The 19248-nt window shown below is 44.9% G+C and overlaps 1 protein-coding gene across 1 annotated transcript in view; it reads right to left on the bottom strand.

Moving 5' to 3' along the window:
• CDH20 (cadherin 20) overlaps positions 1–1084 on the bottom strand; it is a 204588-nt gene extending 203504 nt beyond the window's left edge. Inside the window, exon 1 of the mRNA XM_043444235.1 lies at positions 958–1084. The gene's annotated coding sequence lies outside the window, so the exon portion shown is untranslated. The remainder of the gene's footprint in view (positions 1–957) is intronic.
• Positions 1085–19248: the final 18164 nt, after the last annotated feature.

Raw genomic sequence — 19248 nt, 5'->3', positions numbered from 1 at the left:
CCCCAGTGGTCTGATGCCAGCCCTGTTACTCTCAGCCTGTCTTGGGGGGCAGGGGGGGCGGTGGGCGGCGCGCAAAAAACAGCTCGGCGCTGCCTCCCGGCTGTCCTCCCGGTTCCATCCTCCAGCCCACCCCGAGGAGGATAGCCAGGTAGAGTTAGGCTCCAGCGTAGGTCCAGCTTACAGTCTCCCTGTGTTGCTAAGGGCACGCTGGAACTCCTCAAGAGCGTTTCCTCTGCACAGCCGCAACTCTCACCCCATCTGGTCCCCCGCCGCCCCACCCCCGGTCTCCATCCACAGCAACTACAGGGAGCAAAGCCCAGACAACCCGCGCGCCATCCAGGGCGTCCCCGGGAGTGTCCGAGCCCGGGGAGCTGGCGGTGTCCGGCAGGTGGCGGGAAGCGAGTCGCCGCCACGGTCTCCTCCCACGGCCGGACTCGGGCGTGGGTGCCGCGCCAGGCGCGGACAGGGGCCGGCCGCGCAGCGCCCAAGCCTCCCTGGAGCCCATGTCTCGGGTCCCCCGCCGGCGCGCATCTTCGAGCCGGGGACGCGGCCGACCCTCTCCAGCCCGCGGCTGCCGGGGAGAGGCGCCGCCGCCCGTGGGCAAGCGAGGGCGCAGCCATGGTCGGCGCCTCCGCGAGCGGCGCTCCTGGGTCTCGGGTCCCCACGGCCGGGCGCGCAGCCCCCGGCCCGCCCCACCGCGCTCCCGCTTGCAGAAAGCGGCTCCCCAGCGCGAAGGGAGCGCCCTCGCGTCCCCTGCTCCCAAAGTCCGAGCAAGTGCAACTCCGACCCGCTGACAGGGTGGCCGCGGCGGCGGGGAAGGCGCGGCGCGGGGCCGGAGCGCGCGCAGCGCCCGAGGGGGCTCCTGGGAGCGCGGACCCCGGGGCCCCGAGCAGCCCCGCACTCCGAGCCCCGGGACAAACGCGTGGCGCCCCCCTCCCCCACGAGCTCCCCGCTTACCTGGCACGGCCGGCGCCTCTCCGGGGCCGCTCGTCCAGACTCCTGGGGCCGGCGCCCGGCTCACATGGTGACCCCGCGCCCCGGGCGCCCGCTGTCCCGCTGGTCCCTTCGCTCCGGCTGGAGGCGCTGCCCCCGGCCCCCCACCCCCCGGCCCCTCCGTCAGAAGTGGCACAGCGTCTCGCCCTTCGGCTCTTTGGCAAAGTCTCCGCGCGGGAGCCAGGAGTTGCGCTCGATGCCCGGCGCGCCCAGCCGCCGAGGCCCTGCCCCGCCCGCCGCGGTGCCCGGCGCTGCGCCCGGCCGCGAGCAGAGGCCCCCGGCGCGGTCACCGGCCCCCGAGCGCGGCGCGCGGCCCGCGTCCCCTCCCTCGCTCCTTCCCCAGCCCGAGTGGCTGTCGCCTGCCTGTGCCGCGGGTCCTCATTCCCCTGCTCATGAATATTCCGGCAGAGGCTAATGCAGTGCAAGCAAATTGAATGAGCCAATTGGTGCCAGGAATGTGCGCTCCTGCCTTCTTGGGAGCCGTCTGGAACCCCACCAGAAGAAAGCAATTAGCGTCCGGTTGGCACCCTGTGGTTTAGACCAGTGAGGGGCAAAATGGGTTAATTCTTTAAACGCAGTTTAGAGCCGCATTTAAATGCTTCAACTCCTCCACTGGCTGACAGAGTAAGGAAATGTTCAGAGGGAGAGGAGAGGGGCCGGTAAGCAGGCACGGGGGGCGCTTCTGCCCCTGGACTCCCCCTGAGCTTGAAGTCACTTACTCTGCCCACATCGTGAATTCTGGAAGAGGCAGTTGGTGACAACAGCAGAAGACGGGCAGACAGGACGGGAAAGGAGATGAGTCTCAGCCTGGATTCAACGCTGACCTTGAGGATGCTGAGGACGCTAGTCCTTTTCAGTAGGAGGAGTGAGGAGGCTTGGCAGACGGAGAGCAAGACCTCAGTCATCTACTGTTAAGAGTTTCTCCAGGCCTTCAGATTGCCTTCCTTTGTCCTCAAAGCAAAAACGTTGAGTTTTAAGCGTCTGGATGAAGGAGAGGTGTAACTGAGGTGTCTAAAGGTCTCAAGTTTCAGAGGAGGAAGCTGAGACCGCCTCTGGGTGAAGAGAGCTTCTCCACTCACACAGTGACTATGGCAGGGCCATTCCAGAAGGTAATTCCCAACAATGATCCAAGCTTCTCCGCCTGGGTGGCCAAACAGACAAGGTGGACAGGAGGGACAATCTCTCACCCTGCCTCCTACCCCGGAATGCCAGGCCCTTCACAGTCACTGATGACAATTTGGGTTTAGCCAGTGGGCGAGAAGGGATCTTTGTCCAGTTCTTTATCCGAATCTCTCTTTATAATCTTCAGGTGTTTTAGGGTTTCCTCCCGCATCACAGAGTTTTTAAATACAGAAAGCTCTTTTGATTGAATTGTTAGTCAATGATCTATGTGTATAAACAACTGATAAAACTATGTGTATAAGTAACTGCTACCATTCCTGTGTGTGCAAATAGAGAAAAATACCTGGCCACGGCAGTTGTGTGTATTTTAACAGGTTTAGGAAGGCCTGAAATTTGAGCTCACTGAAAGAAGAGGAATTATTAATGTTCGAGCAGCTAATGTTTCTCAAGAACTTAGTATGTGATGTGCATTAGACAAGACCTCTCATTTAATCTTCCCAGCTATTCTATTCAATATACACTTTTATTTTCCTACTTTAGTAGATGAGGGAGGTGAGGCTCAGATAGCAAAATCAGTGTCCACATCACATAGGTCTTAAGTGGTGGAAACAAACTCTGATCCCAAGCAGCCTAATTAATACGTTTGAGTCCTCAGTTCGTGGGCAGACCATACTGCTCCTTATCTAAAAATAGAGTTGGTTTCTTGATGTTTTGTTGAGGTGACTTGTCCTTGGTGATTAATTTCTTACTGAAATGTAGAGCAGGAAAAAGAGGGTTTTTTTTTTTTTTTTTTTAACAGTATGGCTGTTTTTACGTGTCAACTTGATTGGGCCACAGGGTGCTCAACGACCAGGTCAAATGTGCTGGGTGTTTCTGTGAGGATGTTTTTGGATGAGAGTAACATTTAAATTGGTAGGCTGAGTAAAGCAGACTCCCATCCTCAGTGGGGGTGGGCCTCATTCAATCAGTTGAAGGCCTTAATAGAGCAAAATGCCTGACCTTCGCCTGGGTAAGAGACAGTTCTTCTGCTTGATGAGCTTGTAGCTGGGACATCATCTCTGCAGATTTTAGACTTGCCAGCCTCCAGAACTGCATGAGTCATTTACTTATCACCTGTTGCTTGCTGGTTCTGGGTCTCTGGGGAATCCTGACTAATACAGATGGATATATTCAGTAAATACAATTATTTGTGAAATTCCCATGAATGTCTAAGTACTTCCATTTCTCAACACATTGACTGATACATAGTATACAGTAAACAAACATTTTTTACTTAAGATTTTCCAGATTTCTTATTAACAAGGGAGGACCAGTTATATATATGGATGAGATTTATTTGTTGTTGTTGTTCAGTTGCTCAGTTGTAGCCGACACTTTGTGGCCCCGTGGACTGCAGCACACCAGGCTTCCCTGTCCTTCACCATCTCCCAGAGTTTGCTTAAACTCATGTCCATTGAGTTGGTGATGCCATCCAACTATCTCATCCTCTGTTGTCCCCTTCTTCTCCTGCCTCAATCTTGTCCAGCATCAGGGTCTTTTCCACTGAGTCAGCTCTTCATTGATATGATGGCCAAGTATTGGAGCTTCAACTTCAGCATCAGTCCTTCCAATGAGCATTCAGGATTGACTTCCTTTACAACTGACTAGTTTGATCTCCTTGCCATCCAAGGGACTCTCAAGAGTCTTCTCCAGCACCACAATTTGAAAGCATCAATTCTTTGGGGCTCAGCCTTCTTTATGGTCCATTTCTCACATCTGTACTACTGGAAAAGCCATAGCTTTGACTATATGGATGTTGGTTGGCAAAGTGATGTCTCTGCTTTTTAATATGCTGTCTAGGTTGTTGTAGCTTTTCTTCCAGGGAGCAAGCGTAATTTAATTTCATGACTGCAGTCACCATCTGCAGTGATTTTGGAGCCCAAGAAAATAAAGTCTGTTATTGTTTCCATTGTTTCCCCATTTATTTGCCATGAAGTGGTGGGACTGGATGCCATGATCTTTGCTTTTTGAATGTTGAGTTTTAAGCCAACTCATCCACTCTCCTCTTTCACCTTCATCAAGAGGCTCTTTAGTTCCTCTTCTGCCGTTAGAGTGGTGTCATCTGCATATCTGAGGTTGTTGATATTCCTCCCGGCAGTCTTGATTCCAGCTTGTGATTCATCCAGTTCAGCGTTTCTCATAATGTACTCTGCATACAAGTTAAATAATCAGGGTGGCAATACACAGCCTTGATGTACTCCTTTTTCGAATTTCAGCCTTTTTCTTAGATTTAAATAAAATTTTATCTTTGAGGAACTAAGTAGTGGACTATAATGGATTGACTCAACACAAGATTGATAGATGTTATCTGAGGGGAAATTTTTATTATTCCAATTTTAGGGGTAAAAATGATCAGATTAGATCTCTGAATTCAACAGCCATTGAGTATCTATTAAATGCAAGTCACATTTCTATTCAAATATTTTCTATTGAAGTTCACAGTTGAATCACTTAAAACAGTTGAGGATCTGCTATATTTTATTCTCTGAAACTTTGGGTAGTTTAAAACCCTTTGTCTTAAAAAAAGTATATACTGTTTTATCCCTGTATTAAATATTTAAGTTTTTCCTCATCACAATTCCTCCCTTATGAGGATCTCTGTTGGAGCCTTCTTTTATGGAGAGAATCCTCTTAGGAGTTAGAGGCAAAATTTCACAGAGAAGTCTTCAGATGTTGGAATGTTTACTTATATGAATATGTTAATATGATTTTGGGGCCCATCAAATGGTATTAGGGTGTGTGCTTTCCATATGTGCTCAGAACTTGAAGTGGATGCTGTCATGGAAGGACCCCCAGAGTCCCAGGTGGGACATGGGCACTAAGTGAGGGGTGGGATGAGGAGGGCGTGGCACCCGCCCCAGTGTTCCTGCCTGGAGAGTCCCACGGACTGGAGCCTGGAGGGCTGCAGCCCACGGGGTCACACAGCCCTGGGCACAACTGAGCGACTAACCACACGCACACAGCGGGTGGGGCAATCTTGGACCAGCCATTCAGGTTTGGAGTGGACCCAGCTGGTGCCTTGGCAAGGTGGAAATAATAATACCATATATATTGGGGGCTTTGATAGTACAAATTGCTCGCCCATGTGCTACATCATGGGCTTCCCTGGTGGCTCAATGGTAAAGAATCTGCCTGCAATGCAGGAGATATAAGAGACTTGAGTTCGATCCCTGCTTAGGGAAGATCCCTTGGAGAAGGAAGTGGCAAGCAACTTCAGTATTCTTACTGGGAAAATCCCATGCCTGGCGGGATACAGTCCGTGGGGTCACAAGAGTCGGACGTGACTTAGTGACTAAACCACCACCGAAACCATGCTCAATCTTTCCATCCTCCTAGTAACCCTGTGAATTCAGCATTGTTATTTATATTTAATCAACGAGGAATCTCAAGCACACGGAGATTCAGTAACACTCACAGCTTCTCCTAGGAACAAATAGAACAGGGACTTTAATCCAGTGACAAAGTCACCTTCTCAGTGAAGCTGTCTTTAATGTCTCCCTCTGTCCAACACTTCCCTCACTGCACCGCTGTGCGCACACACATACACACACACACTTTTTTCTAGGTAGAAATACAATCTTCTCCTTTGTGTTCCCTTAGGGCCTCTAAGATGCATAAGGCAGTAATTGGAACACAATGTCTTGTCTCCACCGCTAACCAAAAGCAACCTGAAGCCAGAAACCTTGTCTCAATCGTTTTCCTATCCTCAAATTCAGCTTAGTTGAAGGTGCTCAGAAAGTGCTCCAACACCAGTTTTGCATGCTTTCCAAAATGTGTCCCATTGACTTTACTGGACTAACAGGATTAAATGGAATAACTGGCAGGTGCTTTGGAAACTTATCAGTAAAAACACTCTGGAATGACATTATTATTTTTATTTTTACTATTATTAAAAAGTAGATTCGGGAATAAATATAAATAATTGTAGCCTCGACCTGTGGCTGATAAACACCATGGGTGAGAAAGCAGTTTGATAATTTTGTCAGCTACTGTTATTTAGGACATGGATGGATAACACTTGCTCATATTATAATCATCTGGTTAATAGTAGTACTAAACTGGCCCATTAAGCAAGACGATATTAGCCTGGGAAAGGTGAGTGAATGTGTGCGTGTGTGTGCATATATGCAACCATTCTGCAGTGGTAAGAGTGTTTTCTGTGTGTGAGCAGCATCAGCCGCTAGTATAGCCATATTTCTGTAAGGCCGGAATCCGCTTTCCTCCTGTGGGATGATCTTTATTAAGAGCTCCCAAGGTTACCGCGTTAATGACAGAGCTGGGACTCCCCATCCTTGTTCGATTGGAAGAGTGCTATTTTCACTCTTCCACGCTGACCCTGATTGGCAGCCACTGCCCACACGGTGTGGTTTATGGTTTTACAATTGAGATGAGCGATAGGCAGCTCAATACCTTGTTATAATTAGTCTCCTGAGTCAGCTAATACCCTTCTAATGCAATTTCATGATCTAGATTATTCAGTATTACCCATTCAGGGTATTTTTGGACTTGAGATGATAATTATTTAGTAGAACTGATGACAATGACAACTAAAAACACTTTTGCAGCTTTGTAGCCCATCTTACCATAAATATTCATTATGAAACAGTTGTTTTGGACACACATGCACATTCACAACATCAAGAATTCCCGTTAATAAATATGCTTTTTATTTTTCTGTAGCACTGATGTAGAAATTAGGTGGTGCTTCTAGACTGATGTACTGAGGCCATTTGAGGTTCTATGTTGCCTCACTTTTGCTTTTATGTAACGTGCGTGTTCATTCTGGTCTTTGAATTTGTGGGTTAATCAGTGACTTTCATTCTCAGAAGAAATTGGTTCTCTCACTGTTGATGTCTGTCAGCTCCTGTCTGTTTCACTGAGTTTGTGAATATCATGGAGAAAATTGTACCCACCGACCATCACCTCCAAGGAGAACTAGTCAGAGAAACATTCAGTGCTTGTGACAACATTCTAGAAGATGCCGCTGCTGATCCACTCAGTGGAATCTGACAAACTTGAGTACCTTGTGCTTGCTACAGGCAAGGTGCTGTGCTAATTATTGGAGACGTTTCAAAGAGAAAGAAAACCAGTGACTGCTCTCAAGGAGGGTATAATCTGAGAGAGGGGCCTTGATATTTAGCAAAGTAAAAGATCTAAGGCAGAAACGGATAGTCTTTATTAAAGAATAAAATATGATGCACTGTAGGATCCCAGGTAGAGACAGATTGTTTTCAGTGGAGAAGGGACAGAAGACCGTTCTGTGGAAGCAGTGATGGTTGGTCTATGCAATGAATGCATGCATACTTAGTCACTCAGTCGTGTCCAACTCTTTGCAACCCCATGGATTGCAGCCTGCCGTGTTCTGAAGAATGGATATTACTTCTGAAGAATGGATATTGGCGAAAGAGTCGAGTGGCCTGGGAAAGCACAGGGCAGTTTTGCGGGACTTCTGTGATTGTGGTCAGCCCAAATACGCATGGTATTAAAAGGACATAAAATGAGGAAGGTAGGAGGACCCCAGAGGGCTTTGGAGAGCACGTGGAGTAGTCCCTACTTTTTTCTATAGGCCATGGAGAAGGTGTCGCTTTTGAGGCCGGGAGTGACATAGCTACGGCTGTGTGTATATTTGAGTGTGGAAGGTATCAGAAGTGGGAGGCTGAGAGAAAGGGGACCAGCAGGGAGACTCACAGTAGCCGAAGAAAAATGTGATAATGGCCTGGGCCAGGCGTGTGGCTGCAGGACTGGGAAAGGGGAGCAGAGAGAAAAGAGGCATAGCGCGTGTGTCAACAGCACACTGAAGTAGTGTTTTCTGCCTGTCCTCAATGCTCTGTCTCAGCAACTCTCTCACACCCACACCCACAAGCACACATCACATACACACGTGACACAAATATGCACACACACATATACACATACACACATGCATGAGCTTCCCTGGGGGCTCAGTGGTAAAGAATCTGCCTGCCAATGCAGGAGACCCGGGTTCGATCCCTGGGTCAGGAAGATCCCCTGGAAAACGAAATGGCAAACTACTCCAGTATTCTTGCCTGGGGAATCCCATGGACAGAGGAACCTGGTGAGTTACAGCCCTTGGGGTCGCAAAGAGTAAGACCCAACTTAGCACTTAGCGACTAAACAACTCACATGCGTGCACATGCATGTATGTGACACACACACAGTGAGCTCCTCAAGAATATGCTTTGCAGTTTTTTCTCTTTGTATTTCAGCACCTCGCATGGTGCCAGGCATTTTGTTGGCACTAGATAACAGTTTACTGAATGGAATAAAAAAACAATTGATGTGGGGCATCAGAGAAAATGAGGAATTGCAAAATATTGATCCTGGCTATGCTGGGTTTGGGTAGGCAAACTACAAAAATTCTCTCATGTCCCTTATTAGTTGGCATTGGAAAAAAGAGCATGTCTGGGCCTGAAGATGACTTCTGATCCTAGACGTGTCTGAGCAGATGCAAGCATCCGTTGGAGCTCATGATGGGCTCGGCTGGAAAACCTCTTGGCTGGAATAGATCTCCTCTCTGAGGTCTGAAAAATACCTTCTCATGTGAACTCAGGACTGTTTATCAAGGTTGCATTTTAATTCCTTAGAAGCTGTGGTGGACAGAATAATGGTCCCTCCAAGATGTCTAAGTGCTGCTCCCCAGAAACTGTGACTGTGTTAGGTTACATGGCTAGGGGAACGCAGGGTGGTAATCCGCTGACATTCGAAAAGGGGGATTTATCCGTGTTATCCAGATGGCTCAGTGCCATCATGTGTCCTTAAACGGGTGATGAGAGAGACAGTGACAGAGTATGTGCTTCAATGACCCTACTGGCCAACACTGGCCTTGAAGATGGTGGAAGGGTCCATGAGCCAAGGAATGTGAGCAGACATGGGAAATGAAAGAGGCAAGGAAATGTTTTCCTGGAGCTCCTTCAGAGGAGAACAGAGCTCTTCTGACACCTTGATTTTATCCCAGTGACATGTGAGACTTCTGATCTCCAGAACCATAAGATAATGAACTGGTGCGGCTTTAAACCACTAAACTTGTGTTATTTGTTATAACGGTGATAGAAAACCAATACAGAAGGATAATCAGCATGTTTACTACTTGTAAACATTTTAAAATTTATTATTATTTATATTAATATATTATTGTCAAATATACTATTTATTATATTTTATTATTATAAAATAATGTTTATTATTTAATGATTCATTAAACATTATTTATTATTATAAAATATAAAATAACTTAATATTTAATGAATTATTGTTTATTATTATTTTGTAATAATTATAGTTTGTTATTAAATATTAGACTACATGGTACCCCAGACTACATGAGTTATGGTTTGTATAATGTCCTAGATTCAGTTACAGAAGTCTGTTTTGTTATCAAATCCCAATCTTGGCCTGGGTATAATAACCGTGACAGCTTTCGTGGTATGAAGGCAGAGTGTATGTCCTTTAATTATGTCATTCCATGTACAGTGAAGAGGCTGATGGTTGTAAGTTAAGCTTCCTATTCAGCCCCTCAGATATTCCTCCTGTAAGAAGTACTTGTGAAACACAGCATGAACGCACAAAGGTCACAATGTGTATTTATAACCTTGTTTGAGACACCCAAGTTGTGCTCTGCTAAAACACAGCAATCATTCAAGAATTTTCATTTTTATAGTTCATTTCCAAGTGGTATATCGTTGGGAAGTACAATTTAATTTCTTTTTTTACTTTCATTATTGTTATTCATACTGCAAGCGTCATGCAAAATGACTTAATAATTCAAAAATGAGAGTAATAATAATATTAAATGTTGTATCTTCATAGAGAAAATGTAAGTTGCTGGTAACTGAGCGGGAATTTCTGTGTTTTAACAACATATGGGTTTGGCCTATCATTTAGTTTTGATGTTTTTTCAAAGAAGAGAGTAAATGGCAGAAAAAATGTTGAAAATATAGTCACTGTTCAACTCACATGGACACTCAGGATGATACACATGCATAATGATCACTCCTTGTTCCTAACAAATCCTTTAAAAGCTGGGCAAGGTATGTGTTATTTATAAAAGCATTAATTCCTAAAATTAGCATGGACTGTCAATTAATATTTGAACATGAGCCTCTGGTAAGGAACTCCTCAGAGATAAAATTGCTGTGATTTTTGATATTCAACTGCACCAAATGTTAAGAGAACATAAAGCAGCCTAAAAATAAGGTATAGAATAGGATGACTAATTGTATGTGACAAGGTTTTACAGATGAAGGAAACTCAATTTGCCAGCCGTTTTGTAAGTTAAAAAACTATTTGTTATTCTTGACATTATTCTTTTTTTCTCTCTCTTTTTTTATTTTTTTCCCAATTATTTTTATTAGTTGGAGGCTAATTACTTTACAATATTGTAGTGGTTTTTGCCATACATTGACATGAATCAGCTATGGATTTAGCCAGAGGGATGGGATGGGGAGGGAGGTGGGAGGGAGGTTCAGGATGGGGGACACATGTATTCTTGACATTATTCTGAAATCCTTATGCAACAAATAATTACCAGAAACAGCTCTAGAAGTGCTTATTGATAACCTATTAAAGGCAAAGTTGTACGTGATTTAGTGGATTAGTGCTGTATCTGAAAAGTTAATAGCTGCTAATTATTATTTTTCTTTCACTGAAGGGCATTAAGGAAGTGAAAGCAGTGGAAAGTGGTGGTGGCTGCCCCTGAAGTCTCACTGTCTGAGTTAAATCTTGGCTCAGCTACTTGCCCGTGACCTTGAGCAAGTTATTTAATCTTGTGCCTTTATTTCCTCATCTGTAAAATGAGTATAAATAGAGCTACACAGTGTTCTTACAAGGATTAACATAACAATTATTTAGCACTGGCACATGATAAGCATATGTTAAAGATGATCCATTATTATTAATAAATGAGTTATACACGTTTCTCTGCTTTTTAAATATATTTGTTAAGAAAGGAGACTGAAATATTGTTTTCAGTATTACTTGAATCATTATTAAAATAATAATATCACAGAATGTTTCAACACCAGGGGTCTTAGAAACAGTCAGACTCAGAACTCTTATTTTATTATTGAGAAAACTCAGATGTAGAGGGTCAAATCCCTGGAGGAGGAAATGGCAGCCCACTCCAGTATTCTTGCCTGGAGAATCCCATGGACAGAGGAACCTGGAGGGCTACAGTCCATGGGGTCACATAGAATTGGACACGGCTGAAGTGACTTAGCACAGATGCACGCAGAGGATCTAAAGATCCTGCCCAAAGTCACACCATCTTTCCTCTTGATGTGCATAGCGGGTATTTCTCCTTTTCATGCGGATTCATGAACCAAATCAACTTTACGGAGCCAATCAGTCTGATTCTTGCTCTTGGAAGGAGGAGCAAGCTTTGTCCCTGTGGAATAACAGATGGGGGAAGACAAAAAAACGAAAATGGTTTTCCACTCGAGGCCAGTGTGCACTGAGCCGTCCTGTTGAAAATACTTGAAAAATGTTCCCTTTCTCTTGTAGGAAAAGTGGTGGGATCATGAATGTATTGCTTTTTCTATCATTCAGTGGACCTTCGTCAAGTTCTTCATTTCTTTTGATTGCACTTTCTCATGGAGAAGGCAATGGCACCCCACTCCAGTACTCTTGCCTGGAAAATCCCATGGAAAGAGGAGCCTGGTAGGCTGCAGTCCATGAGGTCGCTAAGAGTCGGACACGACTGAAGTGACTTAGCAGCAGCAGCGCACTTTCTCATCTATGAGTCTAACATCTGATAGAACTACCTCCCAGTGTGGTCAGGAGCTCAAAACAGTTTCAGCTGAGAGATCTCCCAGAAAGAGGTTGTAGACATTACTAAAATTGCAAAAGAGGCCCAAGAAGTAGACATAGTCTGTTACAGCTCGGGGTGGGTCCGATCCTTACAGCTTCCTGGGGTCAGTTATCTGCGTGAATGCCCTATTTTGGAACAGAGGCTTTTGGGTGTGACGTTTTAGCCAGGTTAGGGTGTGTTACAGTGGGAGCTTGACGAGAAGGAGGCAGTAGAAAGCTGAAAAGCTGGGTGAGGGTGGAGAAGGGTGAGGAGGAAAAGGAATGATTGCAGTCCTAACGGCTGCTCTGTCTGTTTTGCTTCTCATGTGCTGTAGGTAGAAACGGATAAAATAGAGAACTAAGGAAAATCTGGGAAGTTTGTGAAAGAGGAAGGGAGCACCATAAACATGGCATCAAAGGCATATTTGTTGCAAGAATTCTTTTAACAAGGGGCAGGAACAGCTGTCCAAAGAGAGGTTATATGGCTAGGTACCCTATGAGCTCAATTAGGATGAATCCAAGGGAAATATTTTTCAATAAACCCAATTTTTCCCTATTAGAAGTTCAATGTGAACTTTAGATAAATAAAGAAAATAGATTTATTTTGGAGATCTTATAGGAGAAAAAGGGACAGGACCCAGGAGAAATTTGTTGTGATTTTACTTAGCATGTTTAGGACTAAAAATTCTCAGCATTCTTTCCAGAAATAAAACACTAGGAGCAATTGGGGCTTCTTTGGGGATGAAGATATTTTTAGAAAAGAAAAAGAGTATTTGGGGATAGAGAACCAAAACTGAGGGGAGATGGAATTAGAATGACAGTCCAGGAATTTTCACTTAACAAAGAAGGACTACAGTTGGTATATGACAGAGCTGATGATGACACCAATGATAATAATATCTCAGTTCAGTTCAATTCAGTTGCTCAGTCGTGTCTGACTCTTTGCAACTCCATGGACTGCAGCATGCCAGGCTTCCCTGTCCATCACCAACTCCCGGAGCTTGCTGAAACCCATGTCCAATTGAGTCGGTGATGCCATCCAACCATCTCATCCTCTGTCGTCCTCTTCTCTTCCACCTTCAATCTTTCCCAGCATCAGGGTCTTTTCCAATGAGTCAGCTCCTCATATCAGGTGGCCAAAGTATTGGAGTTTCAGCTTCAACATCAGTCCTTCCAATGAATATTCAGGACTGGTTTCCTTTAGGATGAACTGGTTGGATTTCCTTGCAGTCCAAGGGACTCTTGAGAGTCTTCTCAAACACCACAGTTCAAAAGCATCAATTTTTCGATGCTCAGCTTTCTCTATGGTCCAACTTTCACATCCATACGTGAATACTGGAAAAACCATAGCCTTGACTAGATGGACCTTTGTCGGCAAAGTAATGTCTCTACTTTTTAATATGCCGTCTAGGTTGGTCATAGCTTTTCTTCCAAGGAGCAAGTGTCTTTTAATTTCATGGCTGCAGTCACCATCTGCAGTGATTTTGGAGCCCCCCAAAATAAAGTCTGTCACTGTTTCCATTGTTTCCCCATCTAATAATATCTCGGTCTGATGTTTTTCACTTGTTTACTATGGGACTGAGACGGTACCTAATATTTGTATACATATTTAAATTGCATCATCACAATTTAAGGTAGCTACTATTACTATCCCCATAGACAAGGACAGTGAGATTTACTGAGCTTAACTCATTTTACCAGAGTCCGAAGACAAATGGATTATGGGTACAGTTTAAGAAATTATTCCAGTAAATATTCTGCTAGCAGAAGTCTCTCAGGTGTGGCAAACAAGGACACAGCGATGATCTCTTTATACAGAAGGCTTAGAGTCTTTGTGAGGAAGAAGGGCGTGTCTGTGGCCCTTTGGGAGGACCCTCTGGGAGGACCCTCTGGAATGAGACCTTAAAGGACTAGAGCCCCTGCCACCTGCCCTTACCGAGGCAGCCGCGCCACCTAGAGGTGGAAGGCGAGATAGGACGAGGGGCCACAGAAAAGACGGGAAAGGAACAGCATGGGGTTGACGGGGAGGGAAGCCAGTCCTGGGAAGGGCAGCAAGCACGACAGAGAGGAGCCAGAAGAGCTGTCAAGGACAGTGCCAGTAGGAGAATTCCTGCTGATCAAAAGAGCTGAGAATCCATGCTCTAGAAAGCATGGGTCTGCAGAGGGAGAAGGGAAAGGAGAGACCTTTGGCTGTCATCAACAGGGAGACCCAAGGCAGTGAACGTGATTAATCTGCAGAACATGGGATCCTACTCCCTGAGGTAAGAATAAAGGAGAAGAGACACAGGAGGAGGGGGAGGAAGCTGGGCTCCTAAGAAAGCATCTGAAAGACAAATAACTCAGGAAGGTAGGAAGTCAGTGAAGCTGTCTGCTGGAAGCAGAACCAAGCAAGGTGTGGGATGCGGCAGGTTCACCGTGGGTGTTCTTGCAGAGTAGGAAACCAGACGTGTGGTTTGAAAACAGTTGTCAAGGGAATTAGTGTCTGGCCAGGAATGGGCTGGAATTTGGAATCACATTTAGAAATAGAGTTAAGCCAATGATTGCCCTCTCCTGTCCATTTTACCACTCACTCTGTGGTGTGCTAATGGGCAGAGTTCAGCTCCATTTTCAACATTTCACTTCCTTTTATTTGGGGAACTCTTTGATCACTTCTTATCAATGGATACCTCTGGGCCAGCCTCCCTAGAGGTACATGTTGCATGGGATGCAGTTGTTTCTTGGCTCATCTAGCTCCACAGTAAATGTGACAGGTCTCTCCATCATCTGTCTAGCTCAGATATCTAGTACAGTGTTTACTAGACAGAGGTAGTAAATAAATGGTTTCCGGAAAAAAGTTTCCTAACCTCTGAATGAATAATGCATTTTCCTTTTATTTTAAAGATAAAAGTCAAGTTAATTAGAATCAGGAAAGTTTAGTTAATATCTGTGGTGGAGGAATACGTTCACTTCAGACTATGTAAAAGCTGAAACTCTTTAAAAAATCATGGAAGGGTGGGCATGTCTTAATTCAGCAAGAGAGAGAATGTTTGCAAGACGGGGGATGAGATTAAAGGCTTTCAAAGAAGAAATTCATTTGTATAGGAAAACAATGAGGAAATTAGAGCATGAATAACAGAAATCAAAGAGCAATAAAGGAAGATTTATATATAGGATGAAGCTGATAAAGAAAAGAAGTCGAGCAATGGCAAATCCATCTGATTTGCAAGCAGAGAAGGGGTGCTCGACTGGAGAGGAAAACAAATAGATTAAATGGGGCTGAAAGAGTTAGTAATGTGAACAATGGAGTACTTTTAAGAACTGCTTGTAGAGCAAGAAGAGCTACACTTGGAGATGAAAGGTTGTGGAGAAATGACGGAAGAAAGCCTGAAGAAGTAAAGCAGTTAATGGCCTCTGAGTTCGGTCTCTGAGAGTAGAGATGAAGTAGGGTCTCCATGAGGGGAGGGTCCGCTGGACCTTGTTGTCCCAACTCAGGTTCCTTGAGAGGCACTGCTCTTGGGGATTTTCCTGATCATCTGCCTGTTTTCACTGGGTAAACCCAGCTCACTTTATAAAGTTAAACTCAGATACTCCAGGCTGAGAGGACAGGCATAATCACCAAGGGAGAAAGAACTAAGAGCGTCTGAGTGTGTGAAGTGTGTGTGTGTGTGCATGTATGTTTTAAAGGAAGCCAGTTAGTTTCCTCTCACTGAGACAATTCTGCAAAGAACAGTGATAGCGTCTTTTGAAATATCACTTACTTTCAGCTCCAAGTTAGCAATGTGATCAAGTTCTTAGGCATGGCAAGCATTTCTAACTTAGATGGTTTCTTTCTGCATTTTGGAAGCTGAGGTGAACAAAATATTCAACGTTCTTCATGGCAACGTGGTGGGGGAAGTGAGATGATCTGTAGAGAGAAGGAGGAGAAGGCAGATAGTAAAATGTGATTTCATTGATATTTCCAATGCTGATTACACAGAATTTGTGAGAGAATTCTGCCTGCTGGAAAGCTTGGCAGTACCAGTGGGCGTTAAACAGGTTTCGAAGCTCTTCTCCAGATCTTGTTTACGTGGTGGCAGTCAGATGGCTGATGCTGGTCTTAGGGAAGAAACAAAGGAAGGCGCCAAAGGAGGCGATTTCGTTAGGGTTAGACCAAGAACAACTTTTGCATCTAGCGAACACAGTTTTTCTTTAAGATCATTCAAAGCTGTGTGTACCAGCCAAGTTGCTGTAATGTATGAAGAGTCTACACAGAAATGAAAGACATCCATCTTTACTCTCAATGGTGGAGAGAGAAAAAATGACAGGAATAAGAAGTGTGTCTTAGCCCTTGCCATATTGTGGGTTTTAGATATTTTTTCAGAGGCAAAAAGCAGGGAGATAACCAGTTATCTCGTTTAAGGGTGATAGATTGTAAAGGTGGAAAAGAAATATTGGGTAGCCTAAATGCCACATTAACATATGCAGACAACGTCCCACTGGTAATAAGAAAAAAAGAGTCAATACATGAAATGTAAGAATTATACCAAAAATACTATGTGATCCTCAAACAAAGGCAAACATCCTAAAATTGTAAGAAAATGGAAAGTATTGAAAATGCATTCAACACGATCAAGGATAGTAAGAGTTTAGACTTGCAGTTTAGAGTGATAAAAGAGGCCAAATAGAAATGGAAATAAAGATGTAGAAAAAATAAATATTGGACATTGACAATCAATTATTAGAAAACACATATTTAGTTTTATTTTGTTGAAAATTTTCTGTTGATCTCTATGGGAACTCGGGGAAAGTTTAATGACATGTTTTGCTACAGGCTCTAAATAGTGGTGAGATATTACTGGATTCTGTACAATCCTCTGTTTGGGGAATGGAATGTGATAACCAGAGGGCGCGCTTTTTGTTTTACCTGTCCACAAAAAGGAATGTCTGCAGAATAACAATGTTCTGGAAAGCAGGAAGAGATGGGCAACCCAAGGGACTTGGTGAGGGAGACCATGGAGCAGGGAGATAAAGGCTGAACATCTTACAGGGAAAGCCAGAGATGTCTCATAAAGACGTGTCAAAGAATGTTTGAACTTACAAAATAGAAATTGAGGGATTTAGAGTGAGAACATTCAAATCGTCCTTAAAAAGCTTGAGGAAGTAGAAAAGCGAGAGATCAAAGCGTTGAAGTCGCAGGAAGTATTTCATGCAGCAGGCTTCTACCGGAAGCCAGCCTCATGCTCCTGAGGAGATCCCATTCACCCAGGAAAAGTGTCAGGAGGAGGTGAGGACATCCCGTCTCCCCAGCGTCACACAGCAACATATTGTTCAAGTCAAGCAGGAAGGATTGTCAGGGAAAGAGGAGGCAAGCAGAAGTGACCAAAAGAAGGCTCTCTTTCGAGAGAAAGTCCACAAAAACAAGATCTGAGGTGGCCTCTTTAGCCCAGTACAGCTGGAATGTGGAAGACTATGTGTGATTTTGGAGAAGGGAATGGCTACCCACTCCAGGGTTCTTGCCTAGAGAATTCCATGGACAGAGGAGCCTGGCGGGCTACAGTCCATAGAGTCACAAAAAGTCGGATACGACTCCATGTGTGATTTATTAGAGGCCGAAAGTACTAGTAAGATGGATAAAACAAATAGAAAAGTATAGATAGAACAAGTGATGACTTCAATAAAATGGAACATAAGCATATTGAGTTGTGAGAAACTGATGCAGCCTATGGTTCTTGGAAAAAGATAAATCTATAAATTATAGATGAATTATTTTATAATTTATCCAGTGATAGGAAATAAAGGGAATCATTTAAATTAAAAAAAAAAAAAACTTACGAAAACGAGGGAATCTCTAATATTTGAATGTAATAGGATTCTAGTCATCCTGTATGGATCTCCACATGATAACATTTCTACAGTTATATACACTTAAAACTAAGATATTTTTAACCACAAATTTAATTAGGTTTCTCTGAAGACCCAGCCATGCTCTAGGCTGGCTGGAGATGCAGCGTGCCACTCAGGAGACTCCAGGAAACCTGTCAAAGTTAGACATAAATAGGAAAAAATGAGTGACCGTTTCTGAAGCTCATACTCCATCTACGTCAAGCCAAAGTAACAAACAGCAACAAAATCCTGTCAAGTAGTTATTTCATGTCTGCGACACCCAGGCCACAGTTGACTAATTTTTTTCCCCTTTCAAAATTGGCCAAATCTTTACGTATCATGTAGAGAGTATTTTTGTCTTCACTTGGAAACGCGCTCTAGTGGTTGGATTACGTAAAAAAAAAAAAAAAAAAGGCCCAGGAGAAAGCGTGCTCCTTAATTAACACAGTGAAGGGTAACTTCAATTAAGAACAGATATGGGCTGCAGTTTGGACGGACTGTTGATGAGAAGAGGAGGCAGCTGGAAGCTGGGCAGCCCAGGACGATGCCTTCTGCAGGAAGGTGAGCCTCAGGCAGGAGGAACGCAAGGGGACCTCCGGGGAGCGCGGGGCAGCCTGCCCCGTCGCGGGCCTGGCAGGCTCGTGCGCCCACCGCCTGTCATCACGAACCAGCGCTCCTGCCCAGGCCCCGAGCTCGGCCCACCGGGACGCAGGCCGAGAGTCGCCGCCCCAGGCCCGGGGTGCGGCCCGCGGCGGCTGTTCCTGTTCCTGCGGCTCTGGTCCCAGGCCTGGTAGGGAAGGGAGGCCTCTCTCAACACACCGGCTGGTGCCTGCCGCTCGGGCTGCCGCGGGAAACGCGCGCCCAGTGTGCCGGGCCCTGTGCGTGCTCATCGCGCGCGATAGGAAGTCCAGCGGCCGCACCGGGGAAACGGCTGCGAACGACGGCGGCGGGGGCAGGGGGCAGGGGCAGGAGCCGGGCCCCGAGCATCTCCAGGGGCTCCTTCAGAGCTGGCTCTGCGGGCAGAGTCTCCGTCACCATCAGCTGGCTATTTCTGGTGGACTTTGTCACTCACATGGTTCTTCCTGGAATTGTTGGAGAAGGCCAAGCAAGCCCTGTTTATTTTGTTTGTGTTTTAAGAGAGAAATAGAAAGAAAGAAGAAACTGGAAGAAACATAAGTCTTTTCAATAACCAGAAGTTTGATTTTGAAATGCAAGAATGGTGGCAGTAACAACAGTGCTCCATGGAAATCAAAATTTTAATATAATTCCTACAAAAAGTAAGTCACTCAAAACTCTTCAGTGTTTTTTCAGAATATGGGATTTGGGACATTCAGACAAAAGTCACTGATTTTTTTTTTCTAAAAGGAAGATTTATTCGACAAGTTTCACTTAGCGAAATACACCTAAGAGAAAAATCACAGTACAATGAAAAATTTAAATCAGAATTTC

This window comes from Cervus canadensis, chromosome 23 (genome assembly GCF_019320065.1).
Source record: "Cervus canadensis isolate Bull #8, Minnesota chromosome 23, ASM1932006v1, whole genome shotgun sequence".
Classification (NCBI taxonomy): domain Eukaryota; kingdom Metazoa; phylum Chordata; class Mammalia; order Artiodactyla; family Cervidae; genus Cervus; species Cervus canadensis.
Note: the sequence above shows the minus strand (reverse complement) of the source record. Positions and strands in the feature narration are given on the sequence as shown.